At 49.0% G+C, this 21,245-nt stretch overlaps 10 non-coding genes and 4 pseudogenes across 10 annotated transcripts; all 14 read left to right on the top strand.

Moving 5' to 3' along the window:
- The first annotated feature begins 90 nt into the window (after positions 1 to 90).
- LOC141221764 (U2 spliceosomal RNA) lies at positions 91 to 168 on the top strand (annotated as a pseudogene).
- A 5,561-nt stretch (positions 169 to 5,729) lies between these two features.
- LOC141221746 (U2 spliceosomal RNA) lies at positions 5,730 to 5,922 on the top strand. The gene has a single exon (XR_012289706.1). It is a non-coding gene; the product is annotated as a U2 spliceosomal RNA (small nuclear RNA).
- Positions 5,923 to 7,037: 1,115 nt separating this feature from the next.
- On the top strand, positions 7,038 to 7,228 carry LOC141221701 (U2 spliceosomal RNA). The gene has a single exon (XR_012289663.1). It is a non-coding gene; the product is annotated as a U2 spliceosomal RNA (small nuclear RNA).
- A 1,120-nt stretch (positions 7,229 to 8,348) lies between these two features.
- LOC141221702 (U2 spliceosomal RNA) lies at positions 8,349 to 8,539 on the top strand. The gene has a single exon (XR_012289664.1). It is a non-coding gene; the product is annotated as a U2 spliceosomal RNA (small nuclear RNA).
- Positions 8,540 to 9,659: 1,120 nt separating this feature from the next.
- LOC141221773 (U2 spliceosomal RNA) lies at positions 9,660 to 9,751 on the top strand (annotated as a pseudogene).
- A 789-nt stretch (positions 9,752 to 10,540) lies between these two features.
- LOC141221753 (U2 spliceosomal RNA) lies at positions 10,541 to 10,724 on the top strand. The gene has a single exon (XR_012289712.1). It is a non-coding gene; the product is annotated as a U2 spliceosomal RNA (small nuclear RNA).
- A 1,123-nt stretch (positions 10,725 to 11,847) lies between these two features.
- LOC141221704 (U2 spliceosomal RNA) lies at positions 11,848 to 12,038 on the top strand. The gene has a single exon (XR_012289666.1). It is a non-coding gene; the product is annotated as a U2 spliceosomal RNA (small nuclear RNA).
- Positions 12,039 to 13,159: 1,121 nt separating this feature from the next.
- Positions 13,160 to 13,251, top strand: LOC141221769 (U2 spliceosomal RNA; annotated as a pseudogene).
- Positions 13,252 to 14,040: 789 nt separating this feature from the next.
- LOC141221754 (U2 spliceosomal RNA) lies at positions 14,041 to 14,224 on the top strand. The gene has a single exon (XR_012289713.1). It is a non-coding gene; the product is annotated as a U2 spliceosomal RNA (small nuclear RNA).
- Positions 14,225 to 15,348: 1,124 nt separating this feature from the next.
- On the top strand, positions 15,349 to 15,539 carry LOC141221705 (U2 spliceosomal RNA). The gene has a single exon (XR_012289667.1). It is a non-coding gene; the product is annotated as a U2 spliceosomal RNA (small nuclear RNA).
- A 1,121-nt stretch (positions 15,540 to 16,660) lies between these two features.
- Positions 16,661 to 16,752, top strand: LOC141221768 (U2 spliceosomal RNA; annotated as a pseudogene).
- Positions 16,753 to 17,541: 789 nt separating this feature from the next.
- On the top strand, positions 17,542 to 17,725 carry LOC141221755 (U2 spliceosomal RNA). Its single transcript, XR_012289714.1, has one exon. It is a non-coding gene; the product is annotated as a U2 spliceosomal RNA (small nuclear RNA).
- A 1,121-nt stretch (positions 17,726 to 18,846) lies between these two features.
- On the top strand, positions 18,847 to 19,037 carry LOC141221706 (U2 spliceosomal RNA). The gene has a single exon (XR_012289668.1). It is a non-coding gene; the product is annotated as a U2 spliceosomal RNA (small nuclear RNA).
- Positions 19,038 to 20,157: 1,120 nt separating this feature from the next.
- Positions 20,158 to 20,348, top strand: LOC141221707 (U2 spliceosomal RNA). The gene has a single exon (XR_012289669.1). It is a non-coding gene; the product is annotated as a U2 spliceosomal RNA (small nuclear RNA).
- The last annotated feature ends 897 nt before the right edge of the window (positions 20,349 to 21,245 follow it).

Raw genomic sequence — 21,245 nt, forward strand, 5'->3', positions numbered from 1 at the left:
GTCTTCTTAACGGGAGTCCAGGTGGCCATCTCCACAAATGGACTTTTCAGAATCCTTGGGTGGCACCGTAGTCGGAAACCAATTCTGGTTATCGCTTCTCGGCCTTTTGGCTAAGATCAAGTGTAGTATCTGTTCTTTTAAGAACACAAGAGCTACGATCTACACTTGACGAGAGCGATCGAACTCGGAAGGAGAAGAGCTTCGGAGCCCAGCTGACATCGGAGAAGGAAGGCGGATATCGGTGGGAGGAAGAAGCTCTAAAGAATCCAGAAGAAGACGAAGACTCGGAGAAGAATCGGGCTGTCCTGTGGAATCTTCGAGGAAGAAAATCATCGAGACAAAGACCTTTCGGGGAATTTGTCCAGAACACGACGGGAGAAGAATCTGCATAGCTCCACCCATTCCGGGAAGAGTTCCAGATCCAGCTCCAAGAAGTAACTGCAGGAGGAAAGCCATGGCAAGCGCTGCGAGGAAGGCCGAAAAGAAGAACCTGGAGCAGGGGACAGCCAGGAGGGCCCAGCCAGGAGCCGATTCTGACCCCAAGGACTCTGCCTCCACGACTGGCCAGCAGAAGGGACCCCAGAAGCCCCGCCATGAAGCTCCAGCCCTGGAGCCATGGATGCGGCAGACGGTGGCCCTGAAGCTGAAGGAAGTGGATGGGAGGGTGCCGGACATGTCCTCGGACGTGTTCTGCCAGAAGATGCTTCTGGATCGAGGCTTCTCCAGGTCGGACACCCTCAGCATCCAGACCTTCTTGACGGGGATCTTCTTCGTCACCTTCGCCACTGTGAACACCTGCAGGAGGTTCTGGGAAATGGTAAGCGCAAAAGGACCGGATAATTCTTTCTCTGCCTTTACAGGTAGCTGCCCTATCCAGAGGGACGAAAGGAGGATCACGGTCTCCATGCGCAACCCGCACACCCCAGGCCAAGACATCTGTACCTTCCTGAGACGCTTCTGTTTGGTTGTGAAGGAACCCTCTCACATCCTGAATGGACTCGGCTTCTGGACAGGTAAGTGGTCGGTGACCGTTAGACTTCACAGGGACCTGGCGTACTCAGACGGACTTCGGCACCTGCCCCCGACATTCTCCCTGGGCAACTCCTACGGCCTCATCTATTACCCGGACATGCCGCGGAACTGCAGGAGATGCGGCAAGAACGGCCACGAGATGAAGCACTGCAAGGAGGATGCCTGCAGGATTTGTCGAGTGACGGGACACAGCTCGAAGGACTGCCCGAAGAAGACGTCCTGCAACCTGTGTGGGCTGGCGGCTCATCTGTACAAGGATTGCCCCAAGCGTGAGAGATCCTGGGCATCGGTGGTTGCGACGACCCCAGCTCCGGAGGACAAGGCCCCGACGACCAGGCCTGTGAAGGTCAAGGACGCGACGACCAAGGCCCCAGCAGCCAAGGCCGAGACGACCAAGGCCAAAGCGGTCAAGGAGTCGGTGGCCAAAGCCCCAGCGACGGTCCCAGCAGCTCCGAAGCAGAAGAAAAAGTCAAAGGAGGGTAAGAGTTCTGTCACCCCTCTCTCGATCCCTCCCCCTGCCACCCCCGTCCAATCCCCCCCCACCCCGGCCACCCCTGCTGAGGATTCCACTTCCTCTTCCTCCTTCCCCTACTCCTCAGCAGGTGTCCTTTCCCCTGCCCCGGCAGCCACTCTCCCTCCCCAGACCATGGTAGCGGTGGAATTAACCTTTCCTCCACCCGCCGCTATCTATTCCGAGGAGGATTTTCCCCGTCTTGTCTCCCCAGTTCCAACCCGGGGAAAGAGGAAGGTGGAGGACAGCCCTGCTACTGAATCCTCCAAAAAGAAGATTCTGGATTTCGTAGGCGAAAAGGAGGATACCCTCCCTGAGCCAGAAGAGATGGAGCACATGGTTGAGACCCTGGTGGCCGAGCCAGAAGAGGAGGAACTGGTGGTCGCCGAGATCGAGGCCGCGCTGCTTGACCAGATGGAGGAAGAGGGTCTGCTGGTGATCCCGTCACCAGCAGTCAACACCGACGAGGGACCACCCGACCGGAGTGGTAACTAAGGTGTATTGCCTGCGCTAACTTTTTCTTTTTTCCCTACATGATGGCTAATATTAACTTATTTTCCATTAATGTCAGGAGCATCAAGGACAAGTTCAGACGTCAGACTATTTATGCCTTCCTTACTTCCCAGTTGTGTGATGTTTATATGTTGCAGGAATGTTCCCTTCCCTCCTCTAGGTCCTTCAAACATCTGGCCAGGGAGTGGTCCCACGGTCCATCCTACTGGTCCGGTGGGGGTGACTGCAAGTCTGCGGGGGTCGCAATTCTGATCAGGGGGGGCGCATTCACGCTTGAGTCCGTCCAGGAGCTCATCTGCGGCAGGGCTCTTGTAGATGGCAACTGGGCGGGAGAACCTGTCAGGTTCATCAACATGTATGCGTCCCCACTGAAGAATGAGCGTTTGGAGCTTTTCCAGACCCTGCGGCTTCAGCTTGCCACCACCAGGACCTTAGTGATGGCCGGGGATTTCAACTGTCCCATCGAGGAGGATGGTCGTAGTTCTGGCACATCTGCCAAGTTGGACATCACGTCCAAGCTGCTCATCGAGATGGTAACCGAGGCCTCTCTTCAGGACGTGGTGGGCTCCATGGGGAGAGGCTCCACGAACTATTCGTGGAGCCGACCCGATGGCTCACTCTGCTCCAGGATTGACTTTGTGTTCACCTCTCGGGCAGTCAGGCAGAGTAGGCACTCGATGGTCCCCTGCTTCTTCTCCGACCACAGAGCCATTCACTTACAAGGTGTCCTCGGCGACGGTTTTCCGTCCGGCCCCGGCTCCTGGAAGCTGAATTGTGCTCTGCTGGCTCAGGATGAAGTCGTGGAGGAGCTGAGAGCAGCCTACACAATGTGGCAGTCCTACAAGGGTAGCTTCCAAACAGTCTCTGATTGGTGGGAATATGTTAAACTTGAGTTTCGCTGTTTCTTTCAGGCCAAGGGTCGACAACAGGCGTGTGAGAAGAGGAGGGACTTCAGAGGGCTGCAGCGCGAGCTGCGGTCGCTGCAGGACCTTCTTCACTGCGGCTGGGACGTGAGGGAGGAGCTGGAGGAGACCAAGAAGAGCCTGAAAAGGCACTTTGAGGAGGAGTCCAAGCGAATCGTCTTCCGTTCCAAAGTGGAGAATCTGGAGAAGGGTGAGAAATGTAACTCATTCTTTTTCAGGAAACTTCATGCCGGTCACACGCCCCTGAACGAGCTGCGAGACGAGAGCGGAAACATGCGACGTGGGAAGGAGGACGTGATGAGGGTCGTCAGCGACTTCTACAGCGAACTCTACTCCCACAAGACTACCGACCCCGACGCTGCTGATAAGTTCCTGTCAGGTATCACTAACCATCTTGATCCTGCAGGCACGGCAGCCTTTTACAAACCTCTGATGGTGGGCGAATTGCTCTCTGCCGCTAAATCCTTTAGGACCGGCAGGACGCCGGGCAGTGATGGTCTTCCAGCGGAGCTCTATGTAGCGCTGGGAGACCTCATCTGTCCGGACCTGTTGGACCTGTACGAGGAGATGGTGGTGGAGGGTAGAATGCCTCCATCTTTGAGGGAAGGAATGGTCACGATCCTGTACAAGCGGAAGGGAGAGAGGTGCGACCTGAGGAATTGGCGTCCCATCACTCTGCTCAACGTGGACTACAAGATCCTGGCCAAGACGATGGCGACACGACTTAAGACGGTCATCGGACGGATCATCCACCCGGACCAGACCTGCGGCATCCCTGGACGTCGCATCGCAGACAGCCTCGCTCTCGTGCGGGACACGGTCGAGTACATCAAGGTCCGCCGCGCACACGCGGCCCTGGTCTCCTTGGATCAGGAGAAGGCCTTCGACCGGGTTTCCCACGAGTTCATGGGCCGAGCTCTGCACCGGTTAGGTTTGGGTAACATGTTTTGTTCGTATGTCCGTCTGATGTATTTTGATATCCACAGCTCGGTGTTGGTGAACGGCTGGAAGACTGACCCCTTCCCTGTCCTCTCTGGGGTCAGACAAGGCTGCCCTCTATCACCTCTTCTTTTTGTTTGTGTTATAGAACTCTTCGCAGAGGCTATCCGGCAGAATGGAGAGATCAGAGGGATCACCGCACCGGGTCCGGGACGACACGAGGTCAAGTGCTCGCTCTACATGGACGACGTCACCGTCTTCTGCGCTGATCGTGGTTCAGTCGACGCCCTCGTCCAGACGTGTGAGAGGTTCGGCCGGGCTTCAGGGGCCAAAGTCAACTGCAGGAAGTCGGAAGCCATGCTCTTCGGGGATTGGCAGCCGGCCTCCTCCGCCCCCTTCCCCTTCAACATTCAACCGGATTTCCTCAAGGTGCTGGGAGTCTGGTTCGGGAAGGAAGGAGCGGCCCTCAAGTCCTGGCAAGAACGCTTGGCCAAGGTGAAGCAACGGATCGGACTCTGGAGCCTCAGACACCTCACTTGTGAGGGTAAGGCACTCGTCCTGCGTAATGAGGTCCTGCCCGTCTTGCAGTACACGGCGCAGGCCTGGCCCCCACACGTCACTGTGTGCAGGGCCATTACCAGGACAGTGTTTCACTTTGTCTGGGGATCCAAGATGGACAGAGTCAGGCGGGCCGTCATGTACAAGGAGCCTCGCAAGGGTGGGAAGGGCGTTCCAGATATCCCCACCCTCCTGCGATCCTCTTTTGTGTGTGATTGTGTCCGCCGGACTTTGCAAGTCAAGAATGGCTCCGCGGGCAGGTCCATGTCTCGCTTCTTCCTGCTTCCTCTTTGGAGGCGACTCGGCTGGGACAAGTGGGACAGCTCCTTCCCCTACAACTGGACGACGCCATGGTTCTACGGAGACGTCGTTCGATTTGTGGGGGAACATCAACTGGAGGGACTCAAGCCCGACTTGTGGAAGCCCAAAACTATCCACAAGCTCATCAGAGCCAAGGATGACATGGAGAACATCACAGGACTTCACCAGGACACGCTGGAGACTGTGTGGACAAATGTGTCGTCTGACAGGCTGACCAACGGGCACAAGGACTTGTCGTGGATGGCGATTCAGGGCGGACTGCCCGTCCGGTCATTCATGCATGCCCGGAACCTGTGCAAGACCCGGTACTGCCCAAGGTGCCCCTTCGTGGAGGAAACATCTTTGCACACTTTTTGGGACTGCGGATTTGCACAGCGCCTGTTGACTGCCCTTGAGGACGACCTGAGAAACTCTGTCCCCAGGGCGAGCCTATCGCACCATTCTGTGCTTTACGGACTCTTCCCTGGGGTTTATACCGTCGGAGCCATCCAGGAGGCTTGGCGCCTTATGAACTGCTTCAAGGATGCCGTTTGGGTTGCCAGGAACCGGCTCATCTTGAGGAGGGAGAGGATGTCCATCCAGGACTGCCGCAGGCTGATCCACAGCCTGCTCAGAGACTATTCCATCGTGGACGGTCCGGAGGACGAGGATGAGGACTAAACCCCTCCTCCCCCTCTCCCCTTATGTGTCTTGTCTTTCAATAAAGCTTCGGGCCTGTGATTTTCCCCTCCCCATCCCCTTTTTTCCAATCCCCATCCCTTATCACGGTTCGTCGTACTGTATTGATTGACATGCTTTTTCTTTCAGATTGAGTGTTTTGTGTAGCATAGGGGTGTGATGTGTCTAGTTAGTGCGTCGTATCCTCATGCTATGTAAATATGATGTAGAATTCTGTGTGTACTGGGCTGCGGCACTGTACACTGTCTGTTAACTTATTTTTTGTGCTAATAAAAGATATATTCAATCAAAAAATCTGTTCTTATCAGTTTAATATCTGATACGTCCCCTATCTGGGGACCATATATTAAATGGATTTTTAGAACAGGGAGATGGAAAAAGAGCTTGCTCTGTCCACTCCACGCATTGACCTGGTATTGCAGTATCTCCAGGACCGGTGCACCCCTTCTTTAATGCAGTTTCTAAAATCAGAAAGAATTGAATTCAATGCTTTTTGTTCATTTTGCTTGTTTGTCGGATTTTGGGATGGACTCTTTGGCTTTGCTTTTCTTCTCCTCATTGGATTTTTCATGTTAAAAGTTGCAGAAGCCAGATGACAAGCTCATTTTGGTTCAACTTCAGCAACTGTGCATTGCATTGCCATGTAATGTAATGTAATGCAATGCTATCTATCTAGCTCTCCCTCTATACTTCCTTTTGGATAAACAGACATATTAGGCAAGCATTTTGGAGCTTTCACCTAAATAACTACAGGTGGTGAGATAAGCTGCACAATATAATTGACCTTTCAGTGTATTGTTGCACACACACCATCTATTTAGCAAATGCCCTTGTTATCAACAGCAGCCTTTTAAACTCACCTGAGCTAACAGGTATGTGAGCTGGTTACTCTGCTGCGCTTAAAATTTCTTTTTTGGTTTGCTACAATGCCTTTTCTGAAACGTTGTCTCCCTCTGCTGGAACACTGACTTCTTTCATTTAATGCCTGCAGACTATAAAAGAGAAACCAACCCAAAAAGTTTGGTTGATTAGTCTGTGGCATTCTTTTAAACTGTTGCTTATGGCGGTCTCTGTGAGCTTCTCAGTGACATTCAGCCATCCAGGTATCCCGCCTGCAGTAGACGGAATGTGGCAATGGAACGCTGGCTGCGCGTGTCATAATAGGCTCTGAGCCTTTATATACCTGCGCACAGCAGCAGCCACCTTCAGTCTGCTGCTGGACAGCCAGCAGCAGCAGCAGGAGAGGTAATTAATCAGCAACCCTCCTGCTAAGGGTAGACAGCTGCTCGTTCCACCCCCCCCGCCTTAATTGGTTCTCCTCCCTTCCAACGGTGTTGAGGCGGGTGGGAACAGCCGGGGGTTGAGGGTACTGTGCTAAAAGAGGTGGAGTTATGCAGATCTAAAACGCGTGGATTGCAGCAGCAGCAAGCCGAAAAGTGCAGGCATGTGAGGGATCTAGAGGTTGACAGCATGTCTTCTTAACGGGAGTCCAGGTGGCCATCTCCACAAATGGACTTTTCAGAATCCTTGGGTGGCACCGTAGTCGGAAACCAATTCTGGTTATCGCTTCTCGGCCTTTTGGCTAAGATCAAGTGTAGTATCTGTTCTTATCAGTTTAATATCTGATACGTCCCCTATCTGGGGACCATATATTAAATGGATTTTTAGAACAGGGAGATGGAAAAAGAGCTTGCTCTGTCCACTCCACGCATTGACCTGGTATTGCAGTATCTCCAGGACCGGTGCACCCCTTCTTTAATGCAGTTTCAAAAATCAGAAAGAATTGAATTCAATGCTTTTTGTTCATTTTGCTTGTTTGTCGGATTTTGGGATCGACTCTTTGGCTTTGCTTTTCTTCTCCTCATTGGATTTTTCATGTTAAAAGTTGCAGAAGCCAGATGACAAGCTCATTTTGGTTCAACTTCAGCAACTGTGCATTGCATTGCCATGTAATGTAATGTAATGCAATGCTATCTATCTAGCTCTCCCTCTATACTTCCTTTTGGATAAACAGACATATTAGGCAAGCATTTTGGAGCTTTCACCTAAATAACTACAGGTGGTGAGATAAGCTGCACAATATAATTGACCTTTCAGTATATTGTTGCACACACACCATCTATTTAGCAAATGCCCTTGTTATCAACAGCAGCCTTTTAAACTCACCTGAGCTAACAGGTATGTGAGCTGGTTACTCTGCTGCGCTTAAAATTTCTTTTTTGGTTTGCTACAATGCCTTTTCTGAAACGTTGTCTCCCTCTGCTGGAACACTGACTTCTTTCATTTAATGCCTGCAGACTATAAAAGAGAAACCAACCCAAAAAGTTTGGTTGATTAGTCTGTGGCATTCTTTTAAACTGTTGCTTATGGCGGTCTCTGTGAGCTTCTCAGTGACATTCAGCCATCCAGGTATCCCGCCTGCAGTAGACGGAATGTGGCAATGGAACGCTGGCTGCGCGTGTCATAATAGGCTCTGAGCCTTTATATACCTGCGCACAGCAGCAGCCACCTTCAGTCTGCTGCTGGACAGCCAGCAGCAGCAGCAGCAGGAGAGGTAATTAATCAGCAACCCTCCTGCTAAGGGTAGACAGCTGCTCGTTCCCCCCCCCCCCCGCCTTAATTGGTTCTCCTCCCTTCCAACGGTGTTGAGGCGGGTGGGAACAGCCGGGGGTTGAGGGTACTGTGCTAAAAGAGGTGGAGTTATGCAGATCTAAAACGCGTGGATTGCAGCAGCAGCAAGCCGAAAAGTGCAGGCATGTGAGGGATCTAGAGGTTGACAGCATGTCTTCTTAACGGGAGTCCAGGTGGCCATCTCCACAAAGGGACTTTTCAGAATCCTTGGGTGGCACCGTAGTCGGAAACCAATTCTGGTTATCGCTTCTCGGCCTTTTGGCTAAGATCAAGTGTAGTATCTGTTCTTATCAGTTTAATATCTGATACGTCCCCTATCTGGGGACCATATATTAAATGGATTTTTAGAACAGGGAGATGGAAAAAGAGCTTGCTCTGTCCACTCCACGCATTGACCTGGTATTGCAGTATCTCCAGGACCGGTGCACCCCTTCTTTAATGCAGTTTCTAAAATCAGAAAGAATTGAATTCAATGCTTTTTGTTCATTTTGCTTGTTTGTCGGATTTTGGGATGGACTCTTTGGCTTTGCTTTTCTTCTCCTCATTGGATTTTTCATGTTAAAAGTTGCAGAAGCCAGATGACAAGCTCATTTTGGTTCAACTTCAGCAACTGTGCATTGCATTGCCATGTAATGTAATGTAATGCAATGCTATCTATCTAGCTCTCCCTCTATACTTCCTTTTGGATAAACAGACATATTAGGCAAGCATTTTGGAGCTTTCACCTAAATAACTACAGGTGGTGAGATAAGCTGCACAATATAATTGACCTTTCAGTATATTGTTGCACACACACCATCTATTTAGCAAATGCCCTTGTTATCAACAGCAGCCTTTTAAACTCACCTGAGCTAACAGGTATGTGAGCTGGTTACTCTGCTGCGCTTAAAATTTCTTTTTTGGTTTGCTACAATGCCTTTTCTGAAACGTTGTCTCCCTCTGCTGGAACACTGACTTCTTTCATTTAATGCCTGCAGACTATAAAAGAGAAACCAACCCAAAAAGTTTGGTTGATTAGTCTGTGGCATTCTTTTAAACTGTTGCTTATGGCGGTCTCTGTGAGCTTCTCAGTGACATTCAGCCATCCAGGTATCCCGCCTGCAGTAGACGGAATGTGGCAATGGAACGCTGGCTGCGCGTGTCATAATAGGCTCTGAGCCTTTATATACCTGCGCACAGCAGCAGCCACCTTCAGTCTGCTGCTGGACAGCCAGCAGCAGCAGCAGCAGGAGAGGTAATTAATCAGCAACCCTCCTGCTAAGGGTAGACAGCTGCTCGTTCCACCCCCCCCCCGCCTTAATTGGTTCTCCTCCCTTCCAACGGTGTTGAGGCGGGTGGGAACAGCCGGGGGTTGAGGGTACTGTGCTAAAAGAGGTGGAGTTATGCAGATCTAAAACGCGTGGATTGCAGCAGCAGCAAGCCGAAAAGTGCAGGCATGTGAGGGATCTAGAGGTTGACAGCATGTCTTCTTAACGGGAGTCCAGGTGGCCATCTCCACAAATGGACTTTTCAGAATCCTTGGGTGGCACCGTAGTCGGAAACCAATTCTGGTTATCGCTTCTCGGCCTTTTGGCTAAGATCAAGTGTAGTATCTTTCGAAAAGGCGGTTTTGGATGTTGGCCGCCCTAGTAGATTGATACATTATGCACACTGGGGTTTAGGCGCTTGTTAGTACGCCAGGTGGCTAATATAGTCATCTGGTGGAAAGCATGGCCCCCCAGGATCGACGCCATTGGGCCGGGGAAGATCGAAAGCCCGAAGTGTGAAGTGCCCCAGGAGTGGTGACCCTGGGGTGCCTTAACTCACTGGGATTGGGAACCCCACTTGAGTTTATGGCACATTTGCACAAGCACTTCAAATTTTCTTTCTTCGCACACACCCTTATTCCGGGCCTTCTGGCCTTAGGATGGGGAATTTTTCAATTCCCGGTCGAAGGTCCGGGCAGTATTATACTGTGAAACCTTCACTATTTATTTAATTTCTTTGTCACTGTGTGTCCACTTATTCACGTGTGTCATGTCCTACTAGGATTTTGTCGGGATGCGGTTCCCTTACGGGTTCCTCTCTTGGCAGGCCTAGGGGGGGAGTGTGTGGCCATCAGGTTCCGCTCCCCCCTGAACCCCCCTGGCTCTCCTCTTTTGGGAGGAGAGCGTTGTTGGCTCCCCTCTTCCGGGAGGGGAGCACAGTCTTTGGCTCCCAGTGCCTTGCTCGGGTGAGAACTCGGGCAGGTGCTGGGGGTAAGATTGGGTCGCCTCTGGCTTCGGCTGGAGGTGGCTTTTTGTCCCTGTTCCTCGCTGTGGCCTTTTGGCTCGGAGGGACGGGGAATGGTTTGGGGGACCCTTCTCCTTTTGGAGAGGGTTTCAAGAAGACCAGCATCCTAGTGCACTTTTTTTGTGGCACTTGTCACTTTTTTAAGCGCACTCGGGTTTTGTACACGAATTCGGGCTTTCGAAAAAAAAAAAAAATCTGTTCTTATCAGTTTAATATCTGATACGTCCCCTATCTGGGGACCATATATTAAATGGATTTTTAGAACAGGGAGATGGAAAAAGAGCTTGCTCTGTCCACTCCACGCATTGACCTGGTATTGCAGTATCTCCAGGACCGGTGCACCCCTTCTTTAATGCAGTTTCTAAAATCAGAAAGAATTGAATTCAATGCTTTTTGTTCATTTTGCTTGTTTGTCGGATTTTGGGATGGACTCTTTGGCTTTGCTTTTCTTCTCCTCATTGGATTTTTCATGTTAAAAGTTGCAGAAGCCAGATGACAAGCTCATTTTGGTTCAACTTCAGCAACTGTGCATTGCATTGCCATGTAATGTAATGTAATGCAATGCTATCTATCTAGCTCTCCCTCTATACTTCCTTTTGGATAAACAGACATATTAGGCAAGCATTTTGGAGCTTTCACCTAAATAACTACAGGTGGTGAGATAAGCTGCACAATATAATTGACCTTTCAGTATATTGTTGCACACACACCATCTATTTAGCAAATGCCCTTGTTATCAACAGCAGCCTTTTAAACTCACCTGAGCTAACAGGTATGTGAGCTGGTTACTCTGCTGCGCTTAAAATTTCTTTTTTGGTTTGCTACAATGCCTTTTCTGAAACGTTGTCTCCCTCTGCTGGAACACTGACTTCTTTCATTTAATGCCTGCAGACTATAAAAGAGAAACCAACCCAAAAAGTTTGGTTGATTAGTCTGTGGCATTCTTTTAAACTGTTGCTTATGGCGGTCTCTGTGAGCTTCTCAGTGACATTCAGCCATCCAGGTATCCCGCCTGCAGTAGACGGAATGTGGCAATGGAACGCTGGCTGCGCGTGTCATAATAGGCTCTGAGCCTTTATATACCTGCGCACAGCAGCAGCCACCTTCAGTCTGCTGCTGGACAGCCAGCAGCAGCAGCAGCAGGAGAGGTAATTAATCAGCAACCCTCCTGCTAAGGGTAGACAGCTGCTCGTTCCACCCCCCCCCCCCCGCCTTAATTGGTTCTCCTCCCGTCCAACGGTGTTGAGGCGGGTGGGAACAGCCGGGGGTTGAGGGTACTGTGCTAAAAGAGGTGGAGTTATGCAGATCTAAAACGCGTGGATTGCAGCAGCAGCAAGCCGAAAAGTGCAGGCATGTGAGGGATCTAGAGGTTGACAGCATGTCTTCTTAACGGGAGTCCAGGTGGCCATCTCCACAAATGGACTTTTCAGAATCCTTGGGTGGCACCGTAGTCGGAAACCAATTCTGGTTATCGCTTCTCGGCCTTTTGGCTAAGATCAAGTGTAGTATCTGTTCTTATCAGTTTAATATCTGATACGTCCCCTATCTGGGGACCATATATTAAATGGATTTTTAGAACAGGGAGATGGAAAAAGAGCTTGCTCTGTCCACTCCACGCATTGACCTGGTATTGCAGTATCTCCAGGACCGGTGCACCCCTTCTTTAATGCAGTTTCTAAAATCAGAAAGAATTGAATTCAATGCTTTTTGTTCATTTTGCTTGTTTGTCGGATTTTGGGATGGACTCTTTGGCTTTGCTTTTCTTCTCCTCATTGGATTTTTCATGTTAAAAGTTGCAGAAGCCAGATGACAAGCTCATTTTGGTTCAACTTCAGCAACTGTGCATTGCATTGCCATGTAATGTAATGTAATGCAATGCTATCTATCTAGCTCTCCCTCTATACTTCCTTTTGGATAAACAGACATATTAGGCAAGCATTTTGGAGCTTTCACCTAAATAACTACAGGTGGTGAGATAAGCTGCACAATATAATTGACCTTTCAGTATATTGTTGCACACACACCATCTATTTAGCAAATGCCCTTGTTATCAACAGCAGCCTTTTAAACTCACCTGAGCTAACAGGTATGTGAGCTGGTTACTCTGCTGCGCTTAAAATTTCTTTTTTGGTTTGCTACAATGCCTTTTCTGAAACGTTGTCTCCCTCTGCTGGAACACTGACTTCTTTCATTTAATGCCTGCAGACTATAAAAGAGAAACCAACCCAAAAAGTTTGGTTGATTAGTCTGTGGCATTCTTTTAAACTGTTGCTTATGGCGGTCTCTGTGAGCTTCTCAGTGACATTCAGCCATCCAGGTATCCCGCCTGCAGTAGACGGAATGTGGCAATGGAACGCTGGCTGCGCGTGTCATAATAGGCTCTGAGCCTTTATATACCTGCGCACAGCAGCAGCCACCTTCAGTCTGCTGCTGGACAGCCAGCAGCAGCAGCAGCAGGAGAGGTAATTAATCAGCAACCCTCCTGCTAAGGGTAGACAGCTGCTCGTTCCACCCCCCCCCCCGCCTTAATTGGTTCTCCTCCCTTCCAACGGTGTTGAGGCGGGTGGGAACAGCCGGGGGTTGAGGGTACTGTGCTAAAAGAGGTGGAGTTATGCAGATCTAAAACGCGTGGATTGCAGCAGCAGCAAGCCGAAAAGTGCAGGCATGTGAGGGATCTAGAGGTTGACAGCATGTCTTCTTAACGGGAGTCCAGGTGGCCATCTCCACAAATGGACTTTTCAGAATCCTTGGGTGGCACCGTAGTCGGAAACCAATTCTGGTTATCGCTTCTCGGCCTTTTGGCTAAGATCAAGTGTAGTATCTTTCGAAAAGGCGGTTTTGGATGTTGGCCGCCCTTGTAGATTGATACATTATGCACACTGGGGTTTAGGCGCTTGTTAGTACGCCAGGTGGCTAATATAGTCATCTGGTGGAAAGCATGGCCCCCCAGGATCGACGCCATTGGGCCGGGGAAGATCGAAAGCCCGAAGTGTGAAGTGCCCCAGGAGTGGTGACCCTGGGGTGCCTTAACTCACTGGGATTGGGAACCCCACTTGAGTTTATGGCACATTTGCACAAGCACTTCAAATTTTCTTTCTTCGCACACACCCTTATTCCGGGCCTTCTGGCCTTAGGATGGGGAATTTTTCAATTCCCGGTCGAAGGTCCAGGCAGTATTATACTGTGAAACCTTCACTATTTATTTAATTTCTTTGTCACTGTGTGTCCACTTATTCACGTGTGTCATGTCCTACTAGGATTTTGTCGGGATGCGGTTCCCTTACGGGTTCCTCTCTTGGCAGGTCTATGGGGGGAGTGTGTGGCCATCAGGTTCCGCTCCCCCCTGAACCCCCCTGGCTCTCCTCTTTTGGGAGGAGAGCGTTGTTGGCTCCCCTCTTCCGGGAGGGGAGCACAGTCTTTGGCTCCCAGTGCCTTGCTCGGGTGAGAACTCGGGCAGGTGCTGGGGGTAAGATTGGGTCGCCTCTGGCTTCGGCTGGAGGTGGCTTTTTGTCCCTGTTCCTCGCTGTGGCCTTTTGGCTCGGAGGGACGGGGAATGGTTTGGGGGACCCTTCTCCTTTTGGAGAGGGTTTCAAGAAGACCAGCATCCTAGTGCACTTTTTTTGTGGCACTTGTCACTTTTTTAAGCGCACTCGGGTTTTGTACACGAATTCGGGCTTTCGAAAAAAAAAAAAAATCTGTTCTTATCAGTTTAATATCTGATACGTCCCCTATCTGGGGACCATATATTAAATGGATTTTTAGAACAGGGAGATGGAAAAAGAGCTTGCTCTGTCCACTCCACGCATTGACCTGGTATTGCAGTATCTCCAGGACCGGTGCACCCCTTCTTTAATGCAGTTTCTAAAATCAGAAAGAATTGAATTCAATGCTTTTTGTTCATTTTGCTTGTTTGTCGGATTTTGGGATGGACTCTTTGGCTTTGCTTTTCTTCTCCTCATTGGATTTTTCATGTTAAAAGTTGCAGAAGCCAGATGACAAGCTCATTTTGGTTCAACTTCAGCAACTGTGCATTGCATTGCCATGTAATGTAATGTAATGCAATGCTATCTATCTAGCTCTCCCTCTATACTTCCTTTTGGATAAACAGACATATTAGGCAAGCATTTTGGAGCTTTCACCTAAATAACTACAGGTGGTGAGATAAGCTGCACAATATAATTGACCTTTCAGTATATTGTTGCACACACACCATCTATTTAGCAAATGCCCTTGTTATCAACAGCAGCCTTTTAAACTCACCTGAGCTAACAGGTATGTGAGCTGGTTACTCTGCTGCGCTTAAAATTTCTTTTTTGGTTTGCTACAATGCCTTTTCTGAAACGTTGTCTCCCTCTGCTGGAACACTGACTTCTTTCATTTAATGCCTGCAGACTATAAAAGAGAAACCAACCCAAAAAGTTTGGTTGATTAGTCTGTGGCATTCTTTTAAACTGTTGCTTATGGCGGTCTCTGTGAGCTTCTCAGTGACATTCAGCCATCCAGGTATCCCGCCTGCAGTAGACGGAATGTGGCAATGGAACGCTGGCTGCGCGTGTCATAATAGGCTCTGAGCCTTTATATACCTGCGCACAGCAGCAGCCACCTTCAGTCTGCTGCTGGACAGCCAGCAGCAGCAGCAGCAGGAGAGGTAATTAATCAGCAACCCTCCTGCTACGGGTAGACAGCTGCTCGTTCCACCCCCCCCCCCCCCGCCTTAATTGGTTCTCCTCCCTTCCAACGGTGTTGAGGCGGGTGGGAACAGCCGGGGGTTGAGGGTACTGTGCTAAAAGAGGTGGAGTTATGCAGATCTAAAACGCGTGGATTGCAGCAGCAGCAAGCCGAAAAGTGCAGGCATGTGAGGGATCTAGAGGTTGACAGCATGTCTTCTTAACGGGAGTCCAGGTGGCCATCTCCACAAATGGACTTTTCAGAATCCTTGGGTGGCACCGTAGTCGGAAACCAATTCTGGTTATCGCTTCTCGGCCTTTTGGCTAAGATCAAGTGTAGTATCTGTTCTTATCAGTTTAATATCTGATACGTCCCCTATCTGGGGACCATATATTAAATGGATTTTTAGAACAGGGAGATGGAAAAAGAGCTTGCTCTGTCCACTCCACGCATTGACCTGGTATTGCAGTATCTCCAGGACCGGTGCACCCCTTCTTTAATGCAGTTTCTAAAATCAGAAAGAATTGAATTCAATGCTTTTTGTTCATTTTGCTTGTTTGTCGGATTTTGGGATGGACTCTTTGGCTTTGCTTTTCTTCTCCTCATTGGATTTTTCATGTTAAAAGTTGCAGAAGCCAGATGACAAGCTCATTTTGGTTCAACTTCAGCAACTGTGCATTGCATTGCCATGTAATGTAATGTAATGCAATGCTATCTATCTAGCTCTCCCTCTATACTTCCTTTTGGATAAACAGACATATTAGGCAAGCATTTTGGAGCTTTCACCTAAATAACTACAGGTGGTGAGATAAGCTGCACAATATAATTGACCTTTCAGTATATTGTTGCACACACACCATCTATTTAGCAAATGCCCTTGTTATCAACAGCAGCCTTTTAAACTCACCTGAGCTAACAGGTATGTGAGCTGGTTACTCTGCTGCGCTTAAAATTTCTTTTTTGGTTTGCTACAATGCCTTTTCTGAAACGTTGTCTCCCTCTGCTGGAACACTGACTTCTTTCATTTAATGCCTGCAGACTATAAAAGAGAAACCAACCCAAAAAGTTTGGTTGATTAGTCTGTGGCATTCTTTTAAACTGTTGCTTATGGCGGTCTCTGTGAGCTTCTCAGTGACATTCAGCCATCCAGGTATCCCGCCTGCAGTAGACGGAATGTGGCAATGGAACGCTGGCTGCGCGTGTCATAATAGGCTCTGAGCCTTTATATACCTGCGCACAGCAGCAGCCACCTTCAGTCTGCTGCTGGACAGCCAGCAGCAGCAGCAGCAGGAGAGGTAATTAATCAGCAACCCTCCTGCTAAGGGTAGACAGCTGCTCGTTCCACCCCCCCCCCCGCCTTAATTGGTTCTCCTCCCTTCCAACGGTGTTGAGGCGGGTGGGAACAGCCGGGGGTTGAGGGTACTGTGCTAAAAGAGGTGGAGTTATGCAGATCTAAAACGCGTGGATTGCAGCAGCAGCAAGCCGAAAAGTGCAGGCATGTGAGGGATCTAGAGGTTGACAGCATGTCTTCTTAACGGGAGTCCAGGTGGCCATCTCCACAAATGGACTTTTCAGAATCCTTGGGTGGCACCGTAGTCGGAAACCAATTCTGGTTATCGCTTCTCGGCCTTTTGGCTAAGATCAAGTGTAGTATCTTTCGAAAAGGCGGTTTTGGATGTTGGCCGCCCTAGTAGATTTATACATTATGCACACTGGGGTTTAGGCGCTTGTTAGTACGCCAGGTGGCTAATATAGTCATCTGGTGGAAAGCATGGCCCCCCAGGATCGACGCCATTGGGCCGGGGAAGATCGAAAGCCCGAAGTGTGAAGTGCCCCAGGAGTGGTGACCCTGGGGTGCCTTAACTCACTGGGATTGGGAAGCCCACTTGAGTTTATGGCACATTTGCACAAGCACTTCAAATTTTCTTTCTTCGCACACACCCTTATTCCGGGCCTTCTGGCCTTAGGATGGGGAATTTTTCAATTCCCGGTCGAAGGTCCGGGCAGTATTATACTGTGAAACCTTCACTATTTATTTAATTTCTTTGTCACTGTGTGTCCACTTATTCACGTGTGTCATGTCCTACTAGGATTTTGTCGGGATGCGGTTCCCTTACGGGTTCCTCTCTTGGCAGGTCTAGGGGGGGAGTGTGTGGCCATCAGGTTCCGCTCCCCCCTGAACCCCCCTGGCTCTCCTCTTTTGGGAGGAGAGCGTTGTTGGCTCCCCTCTTCCGGGAGGGGAGCACAGTCTTTGGCTCCCAGTGCCTTGCTCGGGTGAGAACTCGGGCAGGTGCTGGGGGTAAGATTGGGTCGCCTCTGGCTTCGGCTGGAGGTGGCTTTTTGTCCCTGTTCCTCGCTGTGGCCTTTTGGCTCGGAGGGACGGGGAATGGTTTGGGGGACCCTTCTCCTTTTGGAGAGGGTTTCAAGAAGACCAGCATCCTAGTGCACTTTTTTTGTGGCACTTGTCACTTTTTTAAGCGCACTCGGGTTTTGTACACGAATTCGGGCTTTCGAAAAAAAAAAAAAATCTGTTCTTATCAGTTTAATATCTGATACGTCCCCTATCTGGGGACCATATATTAAATGGATTTTTAGAACAGGGAGATGGAAAAAGAGCTTGCTCTGTCCACTCCACGCATTGACCTGGTATTGCAGTATCTCCAGGACCGGTGCACCCCTTCTTTAATGCAGTTTCTAAAATCAGAAAGAATTGAATTCAATGCTTTTTGTTCATTTTGCTTGTTTGTCGGATTTTGGGATGGACTCTTTGGCTTTGCTTTTCTTCTCCTCATTGGATTTTTCATGTTAAAAGTTGCAGAAGCCAGATGACAAGCTCATTTTGGTTCAACTTCAGCAACTGTGCATTGCATTGCCATGTAATGTAATGTAATGCAATGCTATCTATCTAGCTCTCCCTCTATACTTCCTTTTGGATAAACAGACATATTAGGCAAGCATTTTGGAGCTTTCACCTAAATAACTACAGGTGGTGAGATAAGCTGCACAATATAATTGACCTTTCAGTATATTGTTGCACACACACCATCTATTTAGCAAATGCCCTTGTTATCAACAGCAGCCTTTTAAACTCACCTGAGCTAACAGGTATGTGAGCTGGTTACTCTGCTGCGCTTAAAATTTCTTTTTTGGTTTGCTACAATGCCTTTTCTGAAACGTTGTCTCCCTCTGCTGGAACACTGCCTTCTTTCATTTAATGCCTGCAGACTATAAAAGAGAAACCAACCCAAAAAGTTTGGTTGATTAGTCTGTGGCATTCTTTTAAACTGTTGCTTATGGCGGTCTCTGTGAGCTTCTCAGTGACATTCAGCCATCCAGGTATCCCGCCTGCAGTAGACGGAATGTGGCAATGGAACGCTGGCTGCGCGTGTCATAATAGGCTCTGAGCCTTTATATACCTGCGCACAGCAGCAGCCACCTTCAGTCTGCTGCTGGACAGCCAGCAGCAGCAGCAGCAGGAGAGGTAATTAATCAGCAACCCTCCTGCTAAGGGTAGACAGCTGCTCGTTCCACCCCCCCCCCCGCCTTAATTGGTTCTCCTCCCTTCCAACGGTGTTGAGGCGGGTGGGAACAGCCGGGGGTTGAGGGTACTGTGCTAAAAGAGGTGGAGTTATGCAGATCTAAAACGCGTGGATTGCAGCAGCAGCAAGCCGAAAAGTGCAGGCATGTGAGGGATCTAGAGGTTGACAGCATGTCTTCTTAACGGGAGTCCAGGTGGCCATCTCCACAAATGGACTTTTCAGAATCCTTGGGTGGCACCGTAGTCGGAAACCAATTCTGGTTATCGCTTCTCGGCCTTTTGGCTAAGATCAAGTGTAGTATCTGTTCTTATCAGTTTAATATCTGATACGTCCCCTATCTGGGGACCATATATTAAATGGATTTTTAGAACAGGGAGATGGAAAAAGAGCTTGCTCTGTCCACTCCACGCATTGACCTGGTATTGCAGTATCTCCAGGACCGGTGCACCCCTTCTTTAATGCAGTTTCTAAAATCAGAAAGAATTGTATTCAATGCTTTTTGTTCATTTTGCTTGTTTGTCGGATTTTGGGATGGACTCTTTGGCTTTGCTTTTCTTCTCCTCATTGGATTTTTCATGTTAAAAGTTGCAGAAGCCAGATGACAAGCTCATTTTGGTTCAACTTCAGCAACTGTGCATTGCATTGCCATGTAATGTAATGTAATGCAATGCTATCTATCTAGCTCTCCCTCTATACTTCCTTTTGGATAAACAGACATATTAGGCAAGCATTTTGGAGCTTTCACCTAAATAACTACAGGTGGTGAGATAAGCTGCACAATATAATTGACCTTTCAGTATATTGTTGCACACACACCATCTATTTAGCAAATGCCCTTGTTATCAACAGCAGCCTTTTAAACTCACCTGAGCTAACAGGTATGTGAGCTGGTTACTCTGCTGCGCTTAAAATTTCTTTTTTGGTTTGCTACAATGCCTTTTCTGAAACGTTGTCTCCCTCTGCTGGAACACTGACTTCTTTCATTTAATGCCTGCAGACTATAAAAGAGAAACCAACCCAAAAAGTTTGGTTGATTAGTCTGTGGCATTCTTTTAAACTGTTGCTTATGGCGGTCTCTGTGAGCTTCTCAGTGACATTCAGCCATCCAGGTATCCCGCCTGCAGTAGACGGAATGTGGCAATGGAACGCTGGCTGCACGTGTCATAATAGGCTCTGAGCCTTTATATACCTGCGCACAGCAGCAGCCACCTTCAGTCTGCTGCTGGACAGCCAGCAGCAGCAGCAGCAGGAGAGGTAATTAATCAGCAACCCTCCTGCTAAGGGTAGACAGCTGCTCGTTCCACCCCCCCCCCCGCCTTAATTGGTTCTCCTCCCTTCCAACGGTGTTGAGGCGGGTGGGAACAGCCGGGGGTTGAGGGTACTGTGCTAAAAGAGGTGGAGTTATGCAGATCTAAAACGCGTGGATTGCAGCAGCAGCAAGCCGAAAAGTGCGGCATGTGAGGGATCTAGAGGTTGACAGCATGTCTTCTTAACGGGAGTCCAGGTGGCCATCTCCACAAATGGACTTTTCAGAATCCTTGGGTGGCACCGTAGTCGGAAACCAATTCTGGTTATCGCTTCTCGGCCTTTTGGCTAAGATCAAGTGTAGTATCTGTTCTTATCAGTTTAATATCTGATACGTCCCCTATCTGGGGACCATATATTAAATGGATTTTTAGAACAGGGAGATGGAAAAAGAGCTTGCTCTGTCCACTCCACGCATTGACCTGGTATTGCAGTATCTCCAGGACCGGTGCACCCCTTCTTTAATGCAGTTTCTAAAATCAGAAAGAATTGAATTCAATGCTTTTTGTTCATTTTGCTTGTTTGTCGGATTTTGGGATGGACTCTTTGGCTTTGCTTTTCTTCTCCTCATTGGATTTTTCATGTTAAAAGTTGCAGAAGCCAGATGACAAGCTCATTTTGGTTCAACTTCAGCAACTGTGCATTGCATTGCCATGTAATGTAATGTAATGCAATGCTATCTATCTAGCTCTCCCTCTATACTTCCTTTTGGATAAACAGACATATTAGGCAAGCATTTTGGAGCTTTCACCTAAATAACTACAGGTGGTGAGATAAGCTGCACAATATAATTGACCTTTCAGTATATTGTTGCACACACACCATCTATTTAGCAAATGCCCTTGTTATCAACAGCAGCCTTTTAAACTCACCTGAGCTAACAGGTATGTGAGCTGGTTACTCTGCTGCGCTTAAAATTTCTTTTTTGGTTTGCTACAATGCCTTTTCTGAAACGTTGTCTCCCTCTGCTGGAACACTGACTTCTTTCATTTAATGCCTGCAGACTATAAAAGAGAAACCAACCCAAAAAGTTTGGTTGATTAGTCTGTGGCATTCTTTTAAACTGTTGCTTATGGCGGTCTCTGTGAGCTTCTCAGTGACATTCAGCCATCCAGGTATCCCGCCTGCAGTAGACGGAATGTGGCAATGGAACGCTGGCTGCGCGTGTCATAATAGGCTCTGAGCCTTTATATACCTGCGCACAGCAGCAGCCACCTTCAGTCTGCTGCTGGACAGCCAGCAGCAGCAGCAGCAGGAGAGGTAATTAATCAGCAACCCTCCTGCTAAGGGTAGACAGCTGCTCGTTCCACCCCCCCCCCCCCGCCTTAATTGGTTCTCCTCCCTTCCAACGGTGTT

This window comes from Phyllobates terribilis, unplaced genomic scaffold, assembly GCF_046119375.1.
Source record: "Phyllobates terribilis strain yellow unplaced genomic scaffold, ASM4611937v1 Scaffold_334__1_contigs__length_2070977, whole genome shotgun sequence".
In the NCBI taxonomy this organism is placed as follows: domain Eukaryota; kingdom Metazoa; phylum Chordata; class Amphibia; order Anura; family Dendrobatidae; genus Phyllobates; species Phyllobates terribilis.